Source organism: Rattus norvegicus, chromosome 4, assembly GCF_021556685.1.
Source record: "Rattus norvegicus strain SHRSP/BbbUtx chromosome 4, alternate assembly SHRSP_T2T, whole genome shotgun sequence".
NCBI lineage: Eukaryota > Metazoa > Chordata > Mammalia > Rodentia > Muridae > Rattus > Rattus norvegicus.
This window is the reverse complement of record NC_141537.1, coordinates 99,517,233-99,544,723: the sequence shown is the minus strand read 5'-3', so window position 1 is coordinate 99,544,723 and position 27,491 is coordinate 99,517,233. Positions and strand designations below refer to the sequence as shown.

Sequence of the window (27,491 nt, the reverse complement as noted above, 5' to 3'; positions counted from 1 at the left end):
TAAAAACATTTAAAGGCAAAATATTATGTGGAATTAACTTTTTTTTGAAAAATCTGTAAATAAATTTGTTCCATTTTTTTGTGTGTTTGTTTACATCTAGATCACTCTTCCCTGTCCTTGTCATTCAGACACAGTGCCCTCCTCTCATTCTATTCTGAGAGAGCAAATTCCACTGCTGCCCTCACTTATCACCCTATTCTCATACATTAAGTCACGGCAGCAGTAGGCATATCCTCACCCATTGAGACCAGACAAGGTAGCACATTTATGGAAATAGAATCCACAAGTTGGCAGCAGCTTAGGGATAGCTCCCAATCCAGTTGTCGGGGAAACTGCGTGTAGATTAAGCTGAACATCTGCTGCATGTGAGCAGCGGCCCTGGGTTCCAGCCATGCAGGCACTTTGGTTACTGGCTCAGTCTATAAGAGCTTCCAAGTTAGACTATTTTACTCTGTTAGTCTTCTTGTGGAGTTCTTATGACTTCCCTGAAGGCCATTCAATCCTTCCCCAAACTCTTTCAAAAGACTCCCTGTGCTATGTTCAGTGTTTGGTTGAGACTCTCTGAATCTGCTTTTGTCTGCTGCTGCTAGGTTGAGCCTCTCAAAATGCAATAATACTAGGCTCCTGTCATGCCTGTCCTTTTGATCCTGGTTTACTTCACTCAGGCAAACATTTTCTAGTTCCATTCATTTGCTTTCAAAATTCATGATATCCTTGTATTTAATAGCTGGTTAGAATTCCGTTGAATAAATGAACCAGTTTCTGTACATATTCTTTGGTTGAGTGACATCTTTATTGTTTCCAACTCGGTCTATTACAAATAAAGCTTCTATGAACATAGTGTAACACATATCCCTATGGTATGGTGGAACATATATTGGGTGCATGCCCTGGAATATTATAGCTAGATCTTCTGGCAGAACTGTTCCCAATTTTATGGAAAATAGTCATATTGATTACCAGAGTGGTTGGACAAGTTTGTACTAAATCGAAATTCATTCAATTGAAAAGCTTCTGAAAAGCAAAGAACACTGTAAATAAGACAAAACTACAATCTACAGGTTTGGAAAGGATCTTCACAAACCTGACATCCAACACAGAATATCGAAAAAATATGAAGAACTACAGAATTTGACACCAATAAACTAAATTGCCCAATTTAAACCTCGAGCACGGAGCTAAATAGAATTCTCAAAAGAGGAATCCTGAATAGTTGAAACACACTTGATGAAATGGTCACACTCCTTAGTCAACAAGGAAATGCAAATGAAAGTGACCCTGATATTTCATCTTGCACTCGCCAGAATTGCAAGATCGAAAACTTAAGTGACTCTTCATGTTGGTTAGGATGGGAAGCAAGAAGAGTACTCCATTAGTACATGTGTTTATTAAAAGCTTTAAAAAAAGAATTGGTACTAAAATAACAAAAAATTCTAGAGGTAAAAATTGTTTTACCAAACACATAGATATTTCTAATAGATCTACTCAAATGGAAGGACAATTATTAATTGTAAAATGTGGAGCCAGTCTTATATTATAGAAGAAAAATAAGGTGGGAAAATCCACTAGTCTCTTCAGGCAAGTGCTGAAGGCAAATTTACATAAAGACAAGAATTCATAAAGGCCACTGAAAGCATCAAACCATAATACTGATTTGGAAACAGGTCTTGACTCCACATAAACTTCAAATCTTTGACAAGCAACTAAGATCCGATTTCAAAATGAACACCAGAGTTCTGTCTGTCTTAAGCTTCAACATTGCATACCTCTAATTTGTACCTCCCAAAAGCCATTCAATAGCTTTTCTGAAAAATATCACTTCTATTCCTCAGGTACAATGATTGCAAAAGTTCAAGAAGTCTACAGAGATTAAGTAATGTTTGTACTGCTGAAGCATACAGGGTACAGAGGAATCTCATGGGTCTCTCATGCCCAAACCATGCAAACTCTTCAAAGCCTGACTACATCTGAGACATTATGTCAGTAATGGAACCAAAAAAAACAGCTGTGAAAACCCAACCTCACACATCTGCATCTCTGGGTGGTTTATGTTATAGTTTGTATCACTGTGGGGCCAACTATTATGCTGAAAGCAGAAATATGTGGCAACATCTTCAGGCTGCAGGCTGCTGATGGTGAGTGTGTAATCTGTACCAGATCCACTGCCACTGAACCTTGATGGGATGCCCGTTTGCAAATTGTTTGTATTATATATCAGGAGTTTGGGAGCTTCTCCAAGCTTTTGCTGGCACCAGTTTAAGTACTTGTTAATATTCTGACTTGCTTTGCAGTTGAGAGTGACTCTGTCTCCCACAGATGCAGACAGGACTGAAGGAGACTGGGTCATCTGGATGTCACATCTCATGGCTGATATTGGAAATACACATAAAATACATACTGTTAATAACATGAAAAACATAACTTTTCAAAGTACCGGGCACACTTCTGAAAGTGTTTTTGATATTGTCCATTTTACCTGGGAGCCAGAGCAGCAGCAGCCCTAAGAGTTGAACTGGAGCCATCATGACTGGCCTGTGTCCTGTCTGGGACTGAATACCAAAGCGTGCAGATTGTCTAATAAGAAGGCCTACTTAAGTGGACTGTGTTCCTCAGATATGCAAATCTAGTGATCTGGCACAGCTGCTTGGCTGACTTGCCTCTGTCATTTAATAAAGACATGATGTCTCTGCCATACTCAGAAGGAAAGTTGGGATGTATATATTTTTCTGACAGGAAATGTGATTATTTCCCTTGAGAAAGAGAAGAATAGTGTCAGCCCAGGCTCCTATAAAGAGTATATTATGGTCATTATAATTTTCTGCCATGTTTTCCTCAAGAGAGCTCCAACTCATAAGTAAGTGTTCACTATGGCACAGAACTATACCTGAAAAGACTTGGGAAACAGTACATAGGTCCCTTTTATAGGTGCCTGGCAACACTATTGGAAACAAAGTGTTTTCCCTTTTGTTCCCCTTCCCTGATCCTCTTAATATGAATTAGGAGACATACATAAAAGCAAAAACTCAATACCCAATGAAAAGGCAAACCCAAAAGATGTGACTCTTAAATAGCAGGACCTCCATTCACTAAATTCTCATCTTATAAAGCTGATGTGACTGACTGCATGCATGGCTGTTCTGAAATTACGCACTCCTGCTTCCCCTCTTGTGGCTGATCTTGGTCTGATGATGTCGTGGGCACTCAGTTCATTATTCCTATTCCCTCTAGTAGATTTTTGTCCCAAAGCATTAACCCAAGCACAGACCCTTTCTTTACTATGTGGTCATTCAGACCCTTAAATGTTTCATGATCCTTAATAAACTTAAACATTGTTTTCACTTCCATCCGTTTTTATATCTTTAATAAACAAAGCTTTCTTTTATTCATATCAACAAAATTTACATATTACAGGGTTTAGAGATGCTTTTTTTTTCATTCTTAACTCAGTTTAACTTTATTTTGATCAAAAAATATGTATTTTCATGAATTTTCTCTGCCTTTAAAAAACCTCCTTACCAACCCAGGGTAAGTGAATGTGAGTGCTGAGTAAGAATGTGTAAATAAGTCTCTTTTATATTAAACAGTCTCTGAATTGGAACAAAATGCAAGCAATATATTAATATAGATAACATGGAAAGAATGTGATTAAATTTGAAATCTTTAAAAGAAAGCCTAGAACTTTTATTCCTTATATCTATTTTTAAGTGGTTGTTTGCCTCTTTGAACGTTTCATTGTCAAATAGGATACAGAGAAAAATGTCCAGAATGACTTGGTACAAACCAAGATTGAGATAATGTATAGATTTATAGACATATATGTCCTATAAATATATATTCTCTCCTTCCAGGTTTTTTTTTTTATTAACTTGAGTATTTCTTATATACATTTCAAGTGTTATTCCCTTTCCCGGTTTCCGGGCAAAATCCCCCTCCCCCCTCCCCTTCCTTATGGGTGTTCCCCTCCCAACCCTCCCCCCATTGCCGCCCTCCCCCCATAGTCTAGTTCACTGGGGGTTCAGTCTTAGCAGGACCCAGGGCTTCCCCTTCCACTGGTGCTCTTACTAGGATATTCATTGCTACCTATGGGGTCAGAGTCCAGGGTCAGTCCATATATAGTCTTTAGGTAGTGGCTTAGTCCCTGGAAGCTCTGGTTGCTTGACATTGTTGTACTTTTGGGGTCTCGAGCCCCTTCAAGCTCTTCCAGTTCTTTATCTGATTCCTTCAACGGGGGACCTATTCTCAGTTCAGTGGTTTGCTGCTGGCATTCGCCTCTGTATTTGCTGTATTCTGGCTGTGTCTCTCAGGAGCGATCTACATCCGGCTCCTGTCTGTCTGCACTTCTTTGCTTCATCCATCTTGTCCAATTGGGTGGCTGTATATGTATGGGCCACCTGTGGGGCAGGCTCTGAATGGGTGTTCCTTCAGTCTCTGTTTTAATCTTTGCCTCTCCCTTCCCAGCCAAGGGTATTCTTTTTCCTCATTTAAAGAAGGAGTGAAGCATTCACATTTTGATCATCCGTCTTGAGTTTCGTTTGTTCTAGGGATCTAGGGTAATTCAAGCATTTGGGCTAATAGCCACTTATCAATGAGTGCATACCATGTATGTCTTTCTGTGATTGGGTTAGCTCACTCAGGATGATATTTTCCAGTTCCAACCATTTGCCTACGAATTTCATAGACTCGTTGTTTTTGATAGCTGAGTAATATTCCATTGTGTAGATGTACCACATTTTCTGTATCCATTCCTCTGTTGAAGGGCATCTCGGTTCTTTCCATTTTCTGGCTATTATAAATAAGGCTGCGATGAACATAGTGGAGCACGTGTCTCTTTTATATGTTGAGGCATCTTTTGGGTATATGCCCAAGAGAGGTATAGCTGGATCCTCAGGCAGTTCAATGTCCAATTTTCTGAGGAACCTCCAGACTGATTTCCAGAATGGTTTTACCAGTCTGCAATCCCACCAACAATGGAGGAGTGTTCCTCTTTCTCCACATCCTCGCCAGCATCTGCTGTCACCTGAGCTTTTGATCTTAGCCATTCTCACTGGTGTGAGGTGAAATCTCAGGGTTGTTTTGATTTGCATTTCCCTTATGACTAAAGATGTGGAACATTTCTTTAGGTGTTTCTCAGCCATTCGGCATTCCTCAGCTGTGAATTCTTTGTTTAGCTCTGAACCCCATTTTTTAATAGGGTTATTTGTTTCCCTGCGGTCTAACTTCTTGAGTTCTTTGTATATTTTGGATATAAGGCCTCTATCTGTTGTAGGATTGGTAAAGATCTTTTCCCAATCTGTTGGTTGCCGTTTTGTCCTAACCACCGTGTCCTTTGCCTTACAGAAGCTTTGCAGTTTTATGAGATCCCATTTGTCGATTCTTGATCTTAGAGCATAAGCCACTGGTGTTTTGTTCAGGAAATTTTTTCCAGTGCCCATGTGTTCCAGATGCTTCCCTAGTTTTTCTTCTATTAGTTTGAGTGTGTCTGGTTTGATGTGGAGGTCCTTGATCCACTTCGACTTAAGCTTTGTACAGGGTGATAAGCATGGATCGATCTGCATTCTTCTACATGTTGCCCTCCAGTTGAACCAGCACCATTTGCTGAAAATGCTATCTTTTTTCCATTGGATGGTTTTGGCTCCTTTGTCAAAAATCAAGTGACCATAGGTGTGTGGGTTCATTTCTGGGTCTTCAATTCTATTCCATTGGTCTATCTGTCTGTCTCTGTACCAATACCATGCAGTTTTTATCACTATTGCTCTGTAATACTGCTTGAGTTCAGGGATAGTGATTCCCCCTGAAGTCCTTTTATTGTTGAGGATAGCTTTAGCTATCCTGGGTTTTTTGGTATTCCAGATGAATTTGCAAATTGTTCTGTCTAACTCTTTGAAGAATTGGATTGGTATTTTGATGGGGATTGCATTGAATCTGTAGATTGCTTTTGGTAAAATGGCCATTTTTACTATATTAATCCTGCCAATCCATGAGCATGGGAGATCTTTCCATCTTCTGAGGTCTTCTTCAATTTCTTTCCTCAGTGTCTTGAAGTTCTTATTGTACAGATCTTTTACTTGTTTGGTTAAAGTCACACAGAGGTACTTTATATTATTTGGGTCTATTATGAAGGGTGTCGTTCCACTAATTTCTTTCTCGGCTTGTTTCTCTTTTGTATAGAGGAAGGCAACTGATTTATTTGAGTTAATTTTATACCCAGCCACTTTGCTGAAGTTGTTTATCAGCTTTAGTAGTTCTCTGGTGGAACTTTTGGGATCACTTAAATATACTATCATGTCATCTGCAAATAGTGATATTTTGACTTCTTCTTTTCCGATCTGTATCCCCTTGATCTCCTTTTGTTGTCTGATTGCTCTGGCTAGAACTTCAAGAACTATATTGAATAAGTAGGGAGAGAGTGGGCAGCCTTGTCTAGTCCCTGATTTTAGTGGGATTGCTTCAAGTTTCTCTCCATTTAGTTTAATGTTAGCAACTGGTTTGCTGTAAATGGCTTTTACTATGTTTAGGTATGGGCCTTGAATTCCTATTCTTTCCAGGACTTTTATCATGAAGGGGTGTTGAATTTTGTCAAATGCTTTCTCAGCATCTAATGAAATGATCATGTGGTTTTGTTCTTTCAGTTTGTTTATATGATGGATCACGTTGATGGTTTTCCGTATATTAAACCATCCCTGCATGCCTGGGATGAAGCCTACTTGATCATGGTGGATGATTGTTTTGATGTGCTCTTGAATTCGGTTTGCCAGAATTTTATTGAGTATTTTTGCGTCGATATTCATAAGGGAAATTGGTCTGAAGTTCTCTTTCTTTGTTGTGTCTTTGTGTGGTTTAGGTATAAGAGTAATTGTGGCTTCGTAGAAGGAATTCGGTAGTGCTCCATCTGTTTCAATTTTGTGGAATAGTTTGGATAATATTGGTATGAGGTCTTTTATGAAGGTTTGATAGAATTCTGCACTAAACCCGTCTGGACCTGGGCTCTTTTTGGTTGGAAGACCTTTAATGACTGCTTCTATTTCCTTAGGAGTTATGGGGTTGTTTAACTGGTTTATCTGTTCCTGATTTAACTTCGATACCTGGTATCTGTCTAGGAAATTGTCCATTTCCTGAAGATTTTCAAATTTTTTTGAATATAGGTTTTTATAGTAAGATCTGATGATTTTTTGAATTTCCTCTGAATCTGTAGTTATGTCTCCCTTTTCATTTCTGATTTTGTTAATTTGGACGCACTCTCTGTGTCCTCTCGTTAGTCTGGCTAAGGGTTTATCTATCTTGTTGATTTTCTCAAAGAACCAACTTTTGGTTCTGTTGATTCTTTCTACGGTCCTTTTTGTTTCTACTTGGTTGATTTCAGCTCTGAGTTTGATTATTTCCTGCCTTCTACTCCTCCTGGGTGTATTTGCTTCTTTTTGTTCTAGAGCTTTTAGGTGTGCTGTCAAGCTGCTGACATATGCTCTTTCCTGTTTCTTTCTGCAGGCACTCAGCGCTATGAGTTTTCCTCTTAGCACAGCTTTCATTGTGTCCCATAAGTTTGGGTATGTTGTACCTTCATTTTCATTAAATTCTAAAAAGTTTTTAATTTCTTTCTTTATTTCTTCCTTGACCAGGTTATCATTGAGTAGAGCATTGTTCAATTTCCACGTATATGTGGGCATTCTTCCCTTACTGTTATTGAAGACCAGTTTTAGGCCGTGGTGGTCCGATAGCACGCATGGGATTATTTCTATCTTTCTGTACCTGTTGAGGCCCGTTTTTTGACCAATTATATGGTCAATTTTGGAGAAAGTACCATGAGGAGCTGAGAAGAAGGTATATCCTTTTGCTTTAGGATAGAATTTTCTATAAATATCCGTTAAGTCCATTTGGCTCATGACTTCTCTTAGTCTGTCGACATCACTGTTTAATTTCTGTTTCCATGATCTGTCCATTGATGAGAGTGGGGTGTTGAAATCTCCCACTATTATTGTGTGAGGTGCAATGTGTGTTTTGAGCTTCAGTAAGGTTTCTTTTACGTATGTAGGTGCCCTTGTATTTGGGGCATAGATATTTAGGATTGAGAGTTCATCTTGGTGGATTTTTCCTTTGATGAATATGAAGTGTCCTTCCTTATCTTTTTTGATGACTTTTAGTTGGAAATTGATTTTATTTGATATTAGAATGGCTACTCCAGCTTGCTTCTTCTGACCATTTGATTGGAAAGTTGTTTTCCAGCCTTTCACTGTGAGGTAGTGTCTGTCTTTGTGTCTGAGGTGTGTTTCCTGTAGGCAGCAGAATGCAGGGTCCTCGTTGCGTATCCAGTTTGTTAATCTATGTCTTTTTAATTGGGGAGTTGAGGCCATTGATATTGAGAGATATTAAGGAGTAGTGATTATTGTTTCCCTTTATATTCATATTTGGATGTGAGGTTATGTTTGTGTGCTTTCATTCTCTTTGTTTTCTTGCCAAGACGATTAGTTTCTTGCTTCTTCTAGGGTATAGCTTGCCTCCTTATGTTGGGCTTTACCATTTATTATCCTTTGTAGTGCTGGATTTGTAGAAAGATATTGTGTAAATTTGGTTTTGTCATGGAATATCTTGGATTCTCCATCAATGATAATTGAGAGTTTTGCTGGATACAGTAACCTGGGCTGGCATTTGTGTTCTCATAGGGTTTGTATGACATCAGTCCAGGATCTTCTGGCCTTCATAGTTTCTGGCGAGAAGTCTGGTGAGATTCTGATAGGTCTCCCTTTATATGTTACTTGACCTTTTTCCCTTACTGCTTTTAATATTCTTTCTTTATTTTGTGCGTTTGGTGTTTTGACAATTATGTGAGGGGAGATGTTTCTTTTCTGGTCCAATCTATTTGGAGTTCTGTAGGCTTCTTGTATGTCTATGGGTATCTCTTTTTTTAGGTTAGGGAAGTTTTCTTCTATGATTTTGTTGAAGATATTTACTGGTCCTTTGAGCTGGGAGTCTTCACTCCCTTTTATGCCTATTATCCTTAGGTTTGATCTTCTCATTGAGTCCTGGATTTCCTGTATGTTTTGGACCAGTAGCTTTTTCCGCTTTACATTATCTTTGACAGTTGAGTCAATGATTTTTATGGAATCTTCTGCTCCTGAGATTCTCTCTTCCATCTCTTGTATTCTGTTGGTGAAGCTTGTATCTACAGCTCCTTGTCTCTTCTTTTGGTTTTCTATATCCAGGGTTGTTTCCATGTGTTCTTTCTTGATTGCTTCTATTTCCATTTTTAATTCCTTCATCTGTTTGATTGTGTTTTCCTGGAATTCTTTCAGGGATTTTTGCGATTCCTCTCTGTAGGCTTTTACTTGTTTATTAATGTTTTCCTGTGCTTCCCTAAGTGTGTTCATGTCTTTCTTGAAGTCCTCCAGCATCATGATCAAATATGATTTTGTAACTAGATCTTGCTTTTCTGGTGTGTTTGGATATTCCATGTTTGTTTTGGTGGGAGAATTGGGCTCCGATGATGGCATATAGTCTTGGTTTCTGTTGCTTGGGTTCCTGCGCTTGCCTCTCGCCATCAGATTATCTCTAGTGTTACTTTGTTCTGCTATTTCTGACAGTGGCTAGACTGTCCTATAAGCCTGTGTGACAGGAGTGCTGTAGACCTGTTTTCCTCTCTTTCAGTCAGTTATGGGGACAGAGTGTTCTGCTTTCGGGCGTGTAGTTTTTCCTCTCTACAGGTCTTCAGCTGTTCCTGTGGGCCTGTGTCTTGAGTTCACCAGGCAGCTTCCTTGCAGCAGAAAATTTGGTCTTACCTATGGTCCCGAGGCTCAGGTTCGCTCGTGGGGTGCTGCCCACGGGCTCTCTGCAGCGGCAGCAACCTGGAAGACCTGTGCCGCCCCTTCCGGGAACTTCAGTGCACCAGGGTTCCAGATGGTCTTTGGCTTTTTCCTCTGGCGTCTGAGATGTGTGTGCAGGGAGCAGTCACTTCTGGTTTCCCAGGCTTGTCTGCCTCTCTGAAGGTTTAGCTCTCCCTCCCACGGGATTTGGGTGCAGAGAACTGTTTATCTGGTCTGTTTCTTTCAGGTTCCGGCGGTGTCTCTGGCAGGGGTCCTGCCGCTCCTGGGCCCTCCCCCACTGGAGCCCAGAGGCCTTATACAGTTTCCTCTTGGGCCAGGGATGTGGGCAGGGGTGGGCAGTGTTGGTGGTCTCTTCCGCTCTGCAGCCTCAGGAGTGCCCACCTGACCAGGCAGTTGGGTCTCTCTCTCACCGGGTCTGGGAGCAGAGAGCTGCTGCGGGCCGGGATCCGCGGGTGTCTAGAGATGCTTTTAAAGAAGAAAAACCGTGGTAGAATTTCTGATTAGAGATATTATCTACACTAACACCCCCTCCATGTGTTCTAAGTGAGTCAGGGCAATAAATGCCATTTTTGTTTTTTGTTTTTTGTTTTTGTTTTGTTTTGTTTTGTTTTCCTTTTCTTTTTTTTTTTTTTTTTTTTTTTTTTTTTTTTGGAGCTGGGGACCGAACCCAGGGCCTTGTGCTCGCTAGGCAAGTGCTCTACCGCTGAGCTAAATCCCCAACCCTTGTTTTTTGTTTTTATTTTTGATTACGTTCTTGTTTGTTTTTGTGACTGATGATGTCTAATGCCGCAAAGGAGTAATGGACATGAATACCTGTGGAAGGGATGTACCCTAGTTATTGCATCAATACCCACACATTTAAATTCATGTACCAAAATATTGTATTCTAGTCCTAAGCATAGTATATATTTATTTGTGGATCTTTCAAATGTGAAAAAACAAAAAGTACCAGCTCTCCTCAAACCAATCCATATAGCCCTTTGTGTTTCTGTACACTTCATTTTGCTTCAGACTCCATGACGATAGAACAAATGACAGAGGGAAGACTTAGTGGCTTGAAGTTCGAAGAGTTGATGAAATCCTCATTTCATCTGTCCATACACTGAAGAGGGGAAACAGCTCTCTGAAAATATAAAAAGAGATCAGTGAATGATTTATATTCACAGAGAGGGTAGACTAATCCCCAGAGTATGCTTTCTTTTTTTTTTTTTTTTTTTTTTTCGGAGCTGGGGGCCAAACCCAGGGCCTTGTGCTTGCTAGGCAAGCGCTCTACCACTGAGCGAAATCCCCAACCCCAGAGTATGCTTTCTTCACTATAAGCCAATCCTTATTTCTACATAAGCAGGGAAGGTTGGCCACATAAGTACCTTCAGTGAAGCCAGGTAGTGCATGTGGCTACAGACAAACAGAACACTGATGTGCACAATGGGAATCCTTTGCTTGAAGTCCTCAATAGGACTTGTAGAGTTTATTCTTTCTCTGATAAGAAGGTGAGGATGCTTGACCTTTTTTCTCCTGCTGCTCTAAGTAACTGGCCCTCTATTATAGGTTTAAAAGTCACAAGACTGGATAGGAAGAATCTGTAGCACTAGATATATTTTTAGTATCAGATACGTGGTAAATACAAATTCTTTTTGATTTACAAATGTAAAATTAATTATATCTTTATGGAATGTGAAGAATAAATCATATATATTTGTGGAATACTAAATCTTTTTTTTAGTCAAAAACCACATTTATTTTGCGAACTCACTCCACAAAAACATTTCAATTATTATGGATCTCTTTTTATTTTTTTAATTTTTATTTGACATATTTCTCTACTTATGTTTCAAATGTTATTCCCCTTCCTTTCCATAAGTTCCCATTCCCTCCCCTGCCACTCCCCATATGGGTATTACCCCCATACATCTCCCTTACTGTCCCCCATATTCCCCTTCACTGGGCGTCCAACCTTGGCAGGATCAAGGGCTTCCCCTTTCACTGGTACCCCAACAAGGCTATTATCTGCTACATATCCAGTTAAAGAACTGTGTCAGTCCATGTATAGTCTTTTGGTAGTGGTTTAGTCCCTAGAAGCTCTGGTTGGTTGGCATTGTTGTTCTTAAGGGGTTGCAAGCAAAGCATTTTGGAGAGGACCAGTGCCCAAATGTCGCTAACAGCCATTTATAATTCTAGTTCCAAAGGATTTGATGGCCTTTTCTAACTACCAGTGGCACCAGATATGTATTTGTTTCACCATCATACATGCATCATTAATACACATACAACTAGTTAGAAAATAAAGTATAGCAAACCATGGTATAAAGCCAGAGGTAAGAGAGACAGGTCAGAACGTGGCATGATAAGATTATTGCCATTTACTGAATGTTACTGGTTAAAGAGCAGGTTCGTCTTCCACCAAAATTAGATTTTGCCATTAGTGTGAAGGAGAGTAGGCATACCAAACAGGAGTGGATGAAAGAAGAGGCAAATAGTGCCATTGGTTAATCCTCCACACATGGCCTCTGTGGGAAGAAATAGACTGTAAGACAGTGTTTGACAGGTGAAGAATATAAAATGGGAAAGAATATATCTTTAAAAGTTAATCCAACAGTCAAAGTGCAGAAAGCCTAAATAGGAGGCATTGCCCACCAGAAGAAGTTTAGACCTTTTGAAGAATGAATATTTCAGGATGTAATGGAGAAAAGCTGGAAGTTAAGGGTCTGAGTAATAGAGTTGGCACCTGGCAATGTAATATTTCTTTCTCTCCATTTAGTTTTATGTTGTCTATTGGTTTGCTATGTATTGCTTTTACCATGTTTAGGTATGGGCCTCAAATTCTTTATCTTTCCAAGTCTTTTAACATGAAGGGGTGTTGAATTTTGTCAACTGCTTTCATGCTGACATCTAATGAGATGATCATGAGGTTTATTTCTCTTTTTTATTAGATATTTTTTAATTTACATTTCAAATGCTATTCCCCTTCCCAGTTTCCTGGCCATAAACCCCCTATTGCATCTCCCCTCCCACTTCTTCTCTGAGCGTGTTCCCCCTCCCCAACCTACCACCTCTTCCTGCCTCCCAACCCTGACATTCCCCTAAACTGGGAGGTCTAGCCTTTGCAGGACCAAGGGCCTCTCCTCCTATTGGTGCCCAACAAGGTCATTTGCTTCTACACATGCAGCTGGAGTCATAGGTCTGTCCATGTGTACTCTTTGGGTAGTAGTTTAGACCTTGGGAGCTCTGGTTGGTTGGTTTAGGCCCCTTCAGCTCCTTCATTCTTTCTCTAACTTCTCCAATGGGGAACTCATACTCAGTTCAATGGTTGGCTGCTAGCTTTTGCTTCTGTATTTTTCAAAGTCTGGTAGAGCCTCTCAGGAGATATACATATCAGACTCCTGTCAGCATGAACTTCTTGGAATCAGCAATATTGTCTGAGTTTGGTTCCTGTATGTATACGGGCTGGATCCCCAGTTGGGGCAGGCTCTGGATGGCCATTCCTTCAGCCTCTGCTCCAAACTTTGTCTCCATATCTCCTCTTATGAAGATTTTTGGTCCCCCCTTTAAGAAAAATGGAAACATCCACACTTTGATCATACTTCATTAGTTTCATGTGGCCTATGGATTGTATCTTGGGTAATTTGAGCTTTTGGGATAATATCCATATATCAGTGAGAGCATACCATCTCTTTTCTGTTGTGATGGGTTTACCTCATTCAGTATATTTTCTAGTTCCACCTATTGCCTATGATTTTCATGAAGTCATTGGTGTTAATAACTGAGTATTACTCCATTGTGTAGGTGTGCCACATTTTCTGTATCCATTCTTGTTGAAGGACATTGGAGTTCTCTCCAGCTTCTGGCAATTATGAATAAGGCTACTCCGAACATAGTGGAACATGTATTCTTATATTGTGTTTGAGCATCATTGGGTATATGCCCAGGAGTAGTATAGCTAGGTCCCCAGTTAGTGCAATGTCCAATTTTCTGAGGAATCTCGAGACTGTGTCCAGAGTGGTTCTACCAGCTTGCAATCCCATCAAATATGGAGGAATATTCTTCTTCCTTCACATCCTCACCAGCATGTTGTAATCTGAGTTTTTGATCTTTGCCACCCTGCTGGTTTGGGGTGGAATCTCAGGGGAGTTTTTTTAATGTGCATTTACCTGATGAATAAGGATGTTGACCATTTCTTTAGATACATTTCAGCCATTCTATAATCCTCAGCTGAGAATTTTTTGTTTAGCTCAGTTCCTCATTTTTAAATAGGGTTATCTGACTCTCTAGAGTCTAACTTTTTCATTTCTTTTTATATATTAGATATTAAAGCTCTATCAGATATAGGATTAATAAAGATCTTTTCTCAATCTCTTGGTTACCGTATTGTCCTAATTATAGTGTCCATTGCCTTACAGAAGCATTCCAGTTTTATGATGACCTATTTGTTGCTTCTTTATCTTAGAGCAAAAGCCATTGGTGTTTTGTTCTGGAAATTTTCCCCAGTGCCCATATGTTTGAGGCTCTTCTCCACTTTTTCTTAGGTTGAGTGTATTTGGTTTCATATGTAGGTCCTTGATCCACTTCAACTTCAGGATTGCACATGGCAATAAGAGTGGATTGACTTGGATTCTTCTAAATGCTCACCTCTAGTTGAACCAGCACCATTTGTTGAATATGCTATCTTTTCCTCCTTGGATAGTGTTGCCTTCTTTGTTAAAGATCAGGAGACCAGATGTGTGTGTGTGTGTGTGTGTGTGTGTGTGTGTGTGTGTGTGTGTGGTGATACTTACAATTCTTAAACATCTACCTTCTTTTTTACTTCCTTCTGTTTTTATCTTTATAAAAACAAAACATTATTTTGTTCATATCAAAATAGTTTACATCTAAAATAGTTATATTTGCAATTATAGATAATTTTAAACAGAAAAAAATTGAGAAAATTTAAGGCTAAAGATATTATCCACCAACTCCCTCCAGCCCAAAATACTTTATAAGTAAGTCAGTGTAACAAATGCAATGTATTCAGTAACTAATGATGTCTATATGTTCCACAAGAGAAAGAGATATTGAATATGTTTGGAAAGTAAATACAGGTACTTCAACACATATATTAGAATTAATTTACCCAGTAATTTTATTCTAATTCCAAGCATAATATATAGTTATTTGTGAATTACTCAAATGAGGAAAGGTAAAGTAACAGTCCATATTACTGTGTCTGTTTCTATATAGTTTATTTTGCTTTGGATTCCATGAACACAGAACAAATTTCAGAGGGAAGACTCAGTGGCTTGAAGATCAAACAGGTGGTAAAAACCCCATGTCTTATATCATATACACTCCACATAAAGGTTTGGGAAACAGTTCCCTGAAAATACAAAGGAAAGATTTGTTTGGACTAGATGTCTGGTGTGTGCTTTCTTCAATGTAAGGCACAGGAAGGCACATGCATAGTGATTCATAAATGGGGAAGCTGGACCACAGAAGTTCTTTAAGTGAAGCCAGGTAGAGAATTTGGCAATGAGCAAATAGAACCCAGATCTGCACATCTGAAAGTCTCTTTTTGAAGTCCTAACAGAACTTGAAGAATTTGTCCTTTCTTTGACCTGAAGGTGAAGATCCTTGATCCTTGATCTTTTCTTTTCTTTGCTTTTCTTGCTCTCAGTGACTGAGCCTCTGTTACAAGTTTGAAAGTAACAAGACTGGCTATGAAGATACTGAAGTACCAAATATATCTTTTTATTATCAGATATATGGTAAATACAAATAGTTTGTGCTTTATATATTTAAAATTAAAAAAATATGGAATGTGACTAATAAACCATAGAAAGTTGTTGAATAGCAAAAAAAATTAACAAAAGATATGGATCAGTGAATAAAATTGGTTGTTCCTTGGAGAAGACCTGCTTTTGTTTTCCTGTGCTCAAATCTTGTCATCAACCATTTATAACTCTAATTACAGAGGATTTGATGCCCTCTTCTGACTAACACTAGCACTGGGCATGTACTTGGTTCAACAACATACATGTAGGCAAAGCACTCATACATGTAAGCTGAAATTAAATTAAAACAAACAGTGGTATAATACCAGAGGCAAGAGAGACAGGTCAGAATGTTGCATAGTGAGATGCCTGCTGTTTAGTGGTTATTCCTGGCTAGAGAGCAGATTGTTCTTTCAACAAAATTATTTATTTTACCATTAGCATGAAGGAGAGGTGAAGTGAGTAATATTATGGATATAGAAAAAAACCATCATAATAGCATTGACAAGAAAAAGAGCAAATTATCACAGAAACTAATGTTCATGAGAGGTCTAAAATTCAGATGCTGGGTTGAAGAATGAAGACAAATACAGTCATGTTAGGGTTCCCTAAAATTGTCCCCGCTCTTCTCTGTTTTTATTTTTACCTATTATACTTCTTTCAATAAAATTCATTATTTGTGGGTTTCAGAATCAAGAACACCATGAAGAATATAGGTATTACTCTTGTGAGGATGAATTAAGTTTCCCTAAAATTGAGGTGAGTAACCTGGATTTTAACTTTTCATGTATTCCTTTGCTGCCTGAAGTACAAGTCAGCATAAGGCAAATGAATCCAAGTGCTCTGTGTTAATATTTAAGACTGCTCACTTTGTAAAGAAAAATATTTACTACACTTGGTCAACTCACAACAAATATTAAGAGCATGTGTTAAGTAGGGATGTGGGCACAGGAAAGATGAGAATGAAATTATGATTATGGGATTTAAGATTATAGTGAGATAAACCATGGTGTATTGGGAATAGAAAATAGGAATGTCTGGGGGAAGAGGCAAATAGTGTCATGGTGGTTCCTTTGCACATTGCTTATGTGGGAAGAAATAGAATGTAAAACAGTATTTGACAAATGAAGAATGGAAAATTGGAAGGAATTTATCTATTTAAAATAAGTCTCACAGTTAAAATGCAGAAATCCAGAGTAGGAGATGCTGACCAGCAGAAGTAGTTTGGAGAGTAGACAATTTGAGAAACAACTTGAGAGCTAATGGAGAAGGTCCGGAAAGTAAAGGAGTCTGAGTAATGGACCTGACATGTGGCAGAGTAATAGATACATGGGATGAAGGTAAATCTACTAACAGGGAAGATGCAGTCAATCGGTTTAGAAGAACAGAAGAGTCACTCCTTTATCTGTATCATTGTAATATCTATTTGCTCAATACTGTACAACAATTCTTATTAAAAAAAAAAAAAAAAACACTAAGTGATGTAAAGTCCAGTACACAGTAAACCGAGACCCACAAAAGCGCGCCACCTACTGGCCATAGATCTTTTTGTACCAGACAGGCTCTTCTATGTAATTATAAAACTCTCAATTTCACAATTATAAAAGACGATGAACTTCACAAAACTAAAGTAGGACCACTTTAGTAGAGGCAAAGACACTCTGAGCCATCACAAGAAAAATAGTATTTTCCTCAATTGGAGAGGATGTGGTTGGGGAGTGTGCTGCATCATAATGCTAATAATTTGACACCTTTCAAATACTTTAACTTTGACAATAAAATAATATCCCATATTTAGTATCTCTAAAGTGGCCATAGACCCATGATGTCAGGAGAATTCTCAGTATATAAAAGGATTAGAAATTGATCCTTGCTTCTTCTGGCACCAAGACAGGAGTTCTTCTCGCTGAATCTCTATGAAAACTTTTTGCTCAACTTATGGGTCTCTCTATTGTTCAGATACCACCAAGGAGCATAAAGACTGGTCAACATGAGTGCTACACAGGCACCATTAATTTGATATGAACATGATTTACATACTGCAATATCCATTCAAAAATCTGAAATAAACATTTTCTAATTCATTCAGCATGGCACTGGATTGTGTGACTTTACACTATTTGTGTTAAATTATGCTCTTTATAAAGATATTAATTTTAGCCAGAAAATCTGCAATGTAGGAGCCAAATTTGAGGATCAAAATCAATGATAGTGAATCACATAGCAATCTATTCACAGAGCTTCAGATATGGAACCTCCAAGAGGGTGGTGTATACCAGGGATAGTAAAAGCTAAGCATAGAGCAATAAAAGTTTTATGTACCCATACTATTAAAGAGCTTATGTTTCCAAAGGCACCAGAATACATGTAGGCAAAACACTCACACATGTAAACTAAAATTAATGTAAAACAAACAATGTTATAATACCAGAGGTAAGAGAGAGGGGACAGAATACGGCATAGTCTCCACATCAAACCAGACACACTCAAACTAATAGAAGAAAAACTAGGGAAGCATCTGGAACACATGGGCACTGGAAAAAATTTCCTAAACAAAACACCAATGGCTTACGCTCTAAGATCAAGAATCGACAAATGGGATCTCATAAAACTGCAAAGCTTCTGTAAGGCAAAGGACACTGTGGTTAGGACAAAACGGCAACCAACAGATTGGGAAACGATCTTTACCAATCCTACAACAGATAGAGGGCTTATATCCAAAATATACAAAGAACTCAAGAAGTTAGACCGCAGGGAAACAAATAACCCTATTAAAAATGGGGTTCAGAGCTAAACAAAGAATTCACAGCTGAGGAATGCCGAATGGCAGAGAAACACCTAAAGAAATGTTCAACATCTTTAGTCATAAGGGAAATGCAAATCAAAACAACCCTGAGATTTCACCTCACACCAGTGAGAATGGCTAAGATCAAAAACTCAGGGGACAACAGATGCTGGCGAGGATGTGGAGAAAGAGGAACACTCCTCCATTGTTGGTGGGATTGCAAACTGGTACAACCATTCTGGAAATCAGTCTGGAGGATCCTCAGAAAATTGGGCATTGAACTGCCTGAGGATCCAGCTATACCTCTCTTGGGCATATACCCAAAAGATGCCCCAACATATAAAAAAGACACGTGCTCCACTATGTTCATTGCAGCCTTATTTATAATAGCCAGAAGCTGGAAAGAACCCAGATGCCCTTCAACAGAGGAATGGATACAGAAAATGTGGTACATCTACACAATGGAATATTACTCAGCTATCAAAAACGACTTTATCAAAATGGTCGGAACTGGAAAACATCATCCTGAGTGAGCTAACCCAATCACAGAAAGACATACATGGTATGCACTCATTGATAAGTGGCTATTAGCCCAAATGCTTGAATTACCCTAGATGCCTAGAACAAATGAAACTCAAGATGGGTTATCAAAATGTGAATGCTTCACTCCTTCTTTAAAAGGGGAACAAGAATAACCTTGTCAGGGAAGAGAGAGGCAAAGATTAAAACAGAGACTGAAGGAACACCCATTCAGAGCCTGCCCCACATGTGGCCCATACATATACAGCCACCCAATTAGACAAGATGGATGAAGCAAAGAAGTGCAGACCGACAGGAGCCGGATGTAGATAGCTCCTGAGAGACACAGCCAGAATACAGCAAATACAGAGGCGAATGCCAGCAGCAAACCACTGAACTGAGAATAGGACCCCCGTTGAAGGAATCAGAGAAAGAACTGGAAGAGCTTGAAGGGGCTCGAGACCCCATATGTACAACAATGCCAAGCAACCAGAGCTTCCAGGGACTAAGCCACTACCTAAAGACGATACATGGACTGACCCTGGACTCTGACCTCATAGGTAGCAATGAATATCCTAGTAAGAGCACCAGTGGAAGGGGAAGCCCTGGGTCCTGCTAAGACTGAACCCCCAGTGAACTAGACTGTTGGGGGGAGGGCGGCAATGGGGGGAGGGTTGGGAGGGGAACACCCATAAGGAAGGGGAGGGGGGAGGGGGATGATTGCCCGGATACCGGGAAAGGGAATAACACTCGAAATGTATATAAGAAATACTCAAGTTAATAAAAAAATAAAATAAAATGTAAAAACAAAAAAAAAAGAAATTTGGAAAAAAAAAAGAATATGGCATAGTGAGACACCTGCTGTTTAGTGGTTATTTCTGGGACATTATAGCTCACAGGACAAAGAGCCTTCCATCCCAATGGTGCCAGATAAGGCAATCCTTTACTACATAGGCAGCTGGAGCCATGGGTCCATCCATTTCTACTCTTTGGTTGTTGGTAGTTCCTGGGAGCTCTGGGTGGAGGAGGAGGTTCTGTTTGGTTGATAATTTTGTTCTTTCTACAGGGTTGTAAACCCATTCAGCTCCTCCAGTCCTTCTCCTAACTCCTCCATTGTGGTCTCTTTGCTCAGTCCAAAAGTTGGCTGTGAGCATCCCCATCTGTATTGTTCAGGTTCTGGCAGAGTCTCTTAAGAAGCTATGACTCATTGAAACTAAAATAATTGGTCAGAAAGAAATCCCTGACAAAAGCCAGGCTCTGATTATCTTTACTGTCATCATTCATCTTCCAAATGCCTTACACAAATGCATTCTAGAAAGTCTGAATAGTAAAATAAAAGCATAGAAAAGCACACTTCTTTTCATGAGGTAAATGATCTTTCAGAATAGAACCCATGAATTCTCGATAGAAAATGACAACTGAAGCCTATAAAATCCCCAAACAAGTAAAGCTGCCTGCTGTACAAGGCTGATGGCTTGAATTTGGTGACCAGCCACACTATACAGGTACAGACAAAGACTATTGAAACTAACTGAGACTAGGGCCTTGCAGTGCCTGAGGTTTCCTCTCTTGTAGGGCAACTTCTTATACCATGGGAATTTCCCTAGGATTGTGTGATCACAAAGAGGGTCCAGTAGTTTCCCTTGGTAGAGCTGAGTATTGATGCTTTAGGAAAAACAAAACCTAATTATAGCACTCACATAACCTGCCAATCACATCTTCTAAGGTCTCTGGGGAAACAACTCTGTGCACTATCACATCTACTACCCTTGTCTAGAATGTTTATCCTAGCTTCCAGAATGGGACAGTTCATTAAAATGAGAACGTATTGACTAAACTAGAGAGAGAACTGAGTGGTTAGAGTGCAGAAGAGTTTTTCAGAGGACATGGTTTGAATTCAAAGCATCCATAGGGTGGTTCATGGTCCTCTGAAATTCCAATTCTCAAGGTCCAACGTGCCTTCTTCTGACCTTCCAGGATAGGTATTGTAAGAAAATGACTAGAGTTTAGACACAACAGATATATATGCATATGAATACCAAAACAAACAAAGGCAAGAGAAAAGGGTCAACTTCATGGGTAGAGGAAATTTGGCTATAATGTAGCAAACATTTTAAATAAATACCATCAAAGTTTAAAAGAAAGAGTATTTTTGTAAAAATTGTTCATCATAGTGGAACATCTGACAAAATAGAAAGGATACTCTTTGATATCTTTAGAACTGCTTTTCATGGAAGAGGAAATAAATCATCAAGCATGAATGTGGAAGGCCAATGAATCATGCTGAGGCTAAGACTTGAATTCAGTTCTGCCTGATTTTAAATATGTTCCTATTACCATAGAAATGACGCATAGCATATAAAACAAAAAGACGAAAAAACAGAATGATAGTATTAAATTCACAGATTCCATCAGCCTCTGACACATAGCAGACCTACCTTATTTTACAGCAGTCCAACCTATATAACTCTGATTGACTTTACTTGAGATGAGAGTGAGGGGAAATATGCATTGCTATACCCCCCAACATGTTTTTTATTCCTTCCCATTACTCTGCTTTCCTCCTTCATTGCCCACTGTGATACTATAAATTCAATATGTCTTCCTGAAATGGAAGTCAACAAAGTAGCTTTTCCAGCCTCCCAGCTTCTATGTGGATTAAACCAAGACACTCACTACATAGATTACAAGTTTTAGCCAAGAAACCCCTAAAGTCTCTGAAATCTTTGGTCCTAGTGTTCCATGTGTCATGAAAAACCCAGTAAGTGATAATATTTAAGAGATATGATTACAGACCCTAAAGGGATTTAATGTCTTCTCCACCTTCCTTTGTATCCAGTTCTTATTTCACCTCCATCAATTCACAACTCTGGATGTCAGAATTCTCATTAAAATGTTATGGGACCTGTTCAAGTTATTCAGGATGACAGAGAAAATCCAAAATTCATAACTATCTTCAGGAAGTGATCAGAATCTTGACCTGATTTGTATATTTCAAGCAAAGATCAAGGTATCTGTGCACTGGCTATATTATGGTGGCCTATCAATTTGGTGCAATGTCTCTAAGATGCCTAGGTTTTAGTGACTCATTTTGATAACTGCTACTAATGATTATCAATTGACAAAATCTACAATATTTGTAGATAGGATGAATTTCTGAGCATGCTTGAGAAGGATTATATTGATTAGTTTCACTGAAGTAGAAAAATGGCATTATATCTTGGAGGCAGCCTTTTAATATTCTAAATGTAAAAATAAAATAAATAAAAAGCCTTAATGAAAAGCTTTTGCTTGATTTCTCTACTTTCTCTTCAGTCTTTCTCCTGAGTTCATCATCTATCATCTACTCTTTACTTTGTTAAATTCATCATCTATATTATTATTAGCCTTCTGTCGAGTTCATTACCTATTCTGTGTTCTTCTTGTTGTTGAGATTGTTATTGACCATATTTTTGTCTTGATGTTGAGTTCATCTACATTGTGACTGTCCCTGCCATTGATACTGCTGTAATCTTCCTTTTCTGACATCAGAATACATATTCTTTGGATTTTCAAATTGAGCTAAAGACTAGTTTTTCTCTAGGAAGCTTTAAAGTCTCCAGTGTCATATGGGGACTCCTAAGGCATACAACACAAAGAATTAATCCTATGCTGCCTTCTCTGGGTCTCCATTGTGAAGAAATCATAACCATTGATGAACTATGAGTTTATATTTTATACCACATAGAAAAGAAAGTTGTGTTCATTCAGGTAGAAATGGCCCTTCTAGAAACCAATAGTGTAGATCTAGGAACCTCTGTTGGTTTGTCTCCATCCAAATTCTTGCTGGTGCAATTATAAAGATCTAATCTCTTGTCTGTTTTTAACCCACAGAATACCAAGACTACATTCTTGCTCGTCTTGAGTACCTGAAAGACTATCTGTTTACCCAAGGTGTTCATAGAAATAGACATCCCTTCTTTGTGGACCAGGAATTATCTATTTATATTCTGGTTCAAAGATATCTGTGTGGTTTGTGAATATTATGTGCCTACTTCACAGTATACATGAACAAAATTTGAGAGACTCTTTTCTTCTTTCATTGTAATCTGGACATAAAAATCACGTCATAAGTTTGTGTACAAAGTACTTTATCAACCAAGCAATCTCAATAGCTTTAAATCTCCAATTATAAGTTTTCATTCTTTCAGTTCTATTATTTTAGAGTGAATACAGACTCACCCAAGTCAATTTATGAGAGGAGTAAGGGATTTTTTTCTATCTACATGACAATAGTAAAAGGAGACATAGTGACTTATGAAATCTTGATCTTTGAACTATTGTTTTAGGTTTTTTGTTGTTTTTGTTTTTATGTTTTTTATTGTTTTGTTTTTTTTTTCTTTTTTGAGGCAAGGTGCATTTTAAGAACCACCTTTAGGCTTTCACAGAGTGTAAATATCATAGTTCTACAGCTGGCACATAACATTGAGGAAAACATTTGTTCTGGTTTTATAAGTGTCTCAGAGCTGTGCTCATTGGGTACACAGCACTCTCAATAGTAATAGATTATCAAACATCTAGGATTGCCAGGGCTCAATTAAAATACAAACATGGCGGTTTGACATTCAATCAAGCCTGTCAAGTGACCTGAGATTGATTAATTTGATCCTTGGAACCCATTTCATTATCTCTAAGAAGAAATAGGAAGGGAATAGGGAAGAGTCACCAGAAACTTTCAGAACAACTAATATAGAGTAAGACTACCCAGCAAAGCAGCAGAGGTAATGGGGTTCTTAACCTAATACAAGATTGAAAGTAAACTTCTAACATACATATATGCTCTGAGGAATATATGTGTACACATTTCTCTCTGTCTCTCTGTCTCTGTCTCTCACACACACACATATGCACACACACACATACACACACATACACATACAAACACACACACACACACACACACACACACACCACAGAAATTAAATAGTATTCTCCTCGCTCTTCTGAGTGATATTCTGCTTTATTTTCCAGACATTTCACACTTTTTTGTCTTTCCTATTTCTTTAATTAGAGCACAGAATCTATAGTTATGGTTTCCTGTAAGCACATGTCAGTAACCTATATACTTAGGCAGGAATACTTTACTAACAGCAACACTACAGAAGATTATGACCCCTATCAATCATTAACTGCAATGGATTCTCAGTGAGGAGGGGCTTTAAGATTCCACTTCTCTCTAGTAATTTACTTATGTGTATGTATATTTCCTAGGCACATTTCTGACCAATGGAGTAAGGCAGCTGAGAATTAAGTTCCATCATTACTTTGATCTCTGCATCTTAGATGTAGAACAGCTTCTGTAAGTTACTGCAAATGTGGCTTCCTTGCAATGATAATTTTTTTCTTTTAAAAAACTGTGTGTAAAGGTGTTTTGCCTGTATACATTTATGTGTATATCATGTGTGGCTGATGCATTCAAGTTTGAGAAAAAGAACATCAGATTGATTAGTTATCCATTATACAATGTCAAGGCTCCATGTTAGTGCAGAAAAATAAATATAGGACCTTTAGAGAAGCAGTCAGGCCTCATATCCCTTGAGCTAATTCTTCAGCCTTTGGACTATGTTCTTGGATTGTGAGACAGAATAAGCTTTTATGTAGTTTATCACAACAACAGGAAAATTAAGTAAACTAAGAAGATAGCAGGGTAAATACATGCAAGCAGAGGGGATTTGGCTGCTTATTACTTTGAGGAAGATCCTTTCCTGGGACCTCTATGAAGGATAATCATGTCCTCATGTCAAATCTCTTACTAACTCATCTGGAACATTCAACATCATTGCTCTTATGTGGGCACACCTTAATGACTCTATTCTGTTTAAAATGCCCAAATGTGTATCTTTCACATCCTTTCCACTGATGTAAATCCAGCTATGGAAAAAGCATATGGCAGTCAACAATGAACATTTGAGACTAAAATGAGCATTTTTTAGGTAGTAAATGTCCAGTTCAGAACATGATAAATTATATAAAGAGAGGACAGAAAGAAAGCAATAGTATCCTGAAACATCCCCAGAATAACATGCGATACATACAACGAACACTGACTGAGGAAGGGAGTTTGGGAACTGTAAAGACTCCTGATATTAGATGGCTGTAATTAATGTAACTTGGTAGAACATAGAAAAATGGAGGTGACATCCTTCCATATAGTCATGACTCAACAACATTTTAAGTGTTCTTCATGTTCACTTAAAGAGCATTATGGTATCTGAGCAAAGAGTATATATATATATATACATATATATATATATATATATATTGCTATCTATGATATCAATAGTCAAAAATGAAATGACTGAATGGACATAATTCATGAATTATGGTAAAATGCTAATTGTTTTTAAATTTTTATAATGAACTTTTTTCTTTGGGTGATAGATATGTATAAAAATACATTAGAAAGTATAAAATCTAATTCAAAGCTCTTCTACATTTCATTCTAATTCTATAAAAGTTCATTAAGTTATATAGATGTTAGCTCTGGTTAATATTAATGTTCAATATTTTTAACTTTAAATTTTTATGATAAAGTTTACAATTTTTTAAATGCTCATAATTTATAAGGCTTTCCCTTAATTTGTGTGATTATTTCTGGAGGTCAGTCAACATCCTTAATAGTCATGTATCCCAGACAGAGCATGAAGAATAGAGAGTGATAAAAACAACACAGAACTTATATTTTCCACTGAATCTGTTCCTTGACACTCAAAAAAAGATATTTGAAGGCACACATGCTCTGTTCCTCCCTCCATTGGATATCTTAATATTCTTGTGCTTATTCTGACCCCATATGAAGAGCCCAGCTAATACTACTGGTGGCTCTATTCATACATACTCCTGCTGATTTGCATGTAGCCAGAGCACAGCCTACATATAAGATTTCTTCAGCTACTGTTGATGCCAAAGTCAGAAGTCACTCTCAGTGAGGGTACAGCATCAACATAAGGACCTTGCTGAGCTCCTGGGGCTTCTGCTGCTCTGTTTTTCAGGCAAGTGTGGCAAAATTGGAAAACAATATGTTAAATGCTGTCTGGAATTTTGTGAATTTTATCTTACCATATATTAAACCATGTATATTTGTTTTATGTTTCCAACCTCAGGTATGAGATGTGATATCCAAATGACCCTGTCCCCATACAGTCTGTCTGCATTTCTTGGAGACAGAGTAACCATCACTTGCCATGTCAGTCAGAACATTAGTATTTTGTTAGGTTGGTGCCAGCAGAAACCATGGAATCTTCCTAAACTATTAATCTATCAGGCATCCAACCTGTACTCAAGAATCCCATCAAGGTTCAGTGGCAGTGGGTCAGGGACAGACTTCACTTTCACCATCAGCAGCCTGCAGTCTGAAGACATTGCCACTTAACTACTGTCAACAGGATCAATGTTATCCTCTCACAGTGATACAAGTCATAACACCAATTTCCCAGTGCTTCAGTAGAGAAAGTCTGACCTGTCTCAGCTGATCCTATACCTGCTTATATTTTGTTATAATACTTTTATCGGCTTTGAAGATCATTGGGAGGATGGCAGAAAACCGTCATTGTGACCTGTCTGATTTTAACTTGTAACAAAATGTCTCATAGTTTATTTAAGATGAGCTAATTTTTTGTTTGTGCTATCCTAGCAATACATACAATAAAAAAGCCCTCTAAATATACTTCCAGAGAGACTATTTTAATTCATGTAACTAGTATCTGGATAAGAGCATCTTAATTCTTTGTGGTGTGCTGTATGATTCTGTGGTATCTCCTAAAGCTTGCATTTCATAAAGTTACCATCTGCTTTGAATATTACAATAATAGGTTTTTAGCAATCTTAGTGTGTGTATTCAAGCTGGGAGAGGTAGTTCAACGAAGATATTTACCCTTTGGTAAATACAGTTTCTGGCTATTGCAAACTTAACTTTTGTCTTCAGACTTACCCTTATGTACAGAAGTGACTCTAAATGCCTTCCCTTTCATTATTGCCTGAAGACTTTACACATCTGGGTCAAAATAAATCTGTGCTCTTTTAAGGTTTTGTTGTCAATTATTTCATCATGAAATGCAGAGGGAACTAAAGATAGAAATCTACTATTTCAAGTAAATCGATATTAGAAGTAGGTGATTCTAAGCGCTCATTCACAGCACATGTGTATGCCTCATACTCTTCATAGACAGGTCCAAGAAAGTCAAGACTTGGGTCTTGATACTCTTTGCTCCCTGTAACAGATAATTTGTGACTTTCTATCTCCTACCCTATCAGCCCAGGTACATTTTTACAAATGATTAATAGTTCCATGTCATGGAGCAGAGCTATAATTGAAAACATTATATAAAACTGGATGTGGGGAAATATAATATTGGAAATACTGGTAGTGAGAGGATTTACAAGATTTTTTAACAAGTCAAGAATTTTTATTAAGTCATATAATGAGAGAAAAAGGAAGAAAGACATTGACTACATGGTGGCTGTCTTTTAAATTCTACTATTTCTTTAATATGCAAATGAGTTGCTATTCAAATAATATAGAACATAGAGTGCTAATTTTGTTTCTAGTTAGCTGTTTAGTTGTATACACTTAAAGCTATTGGTTTAATGATT

At 38.2% G+C, this 27,491-nt stretch overlaps 2 long non-coding RNA genes across 2 annotated transcripts in view; one reads left to right on the top strand and one right to left on the bottom strand.

The window, feature by feature from the left end:
- Nucleotides 1-27,491, top strand: part of LOC148006284 (uncharacterized) — a 392,633-nt gene that overhangs the window by 279,274 nt on the left and 85,868 nt on the right. The gene's annotated exons all lie outside the window — the stretch shown is intronic.
- LOC120102293 (LINE-1 retrotransposable element ORF2 protein-like) overlaps nucleotides 2,773-27,491 on the bottom strand; it is a 48,704-nt gene continuing 23,985 nt past the window's right edge. The window contains exons 3-5 of the long non-coding RNA XR_015687181.1: nucleotides 10,762-10,935; nucleotides 5,731-10,277; nucleotides 2,773-2,785 (exon numbers count right to left, since the gene is read on the bottom strand). This is a non-coding gene — a long non-coding RNA (LINE-1 retrotransposable element ORF2 protein-like). The remainder of the gene's footprint in view (nucleotides 2,786-5,730; nucleotides 10,278-10,761; nucleotides 10,936-27,491) is intronic.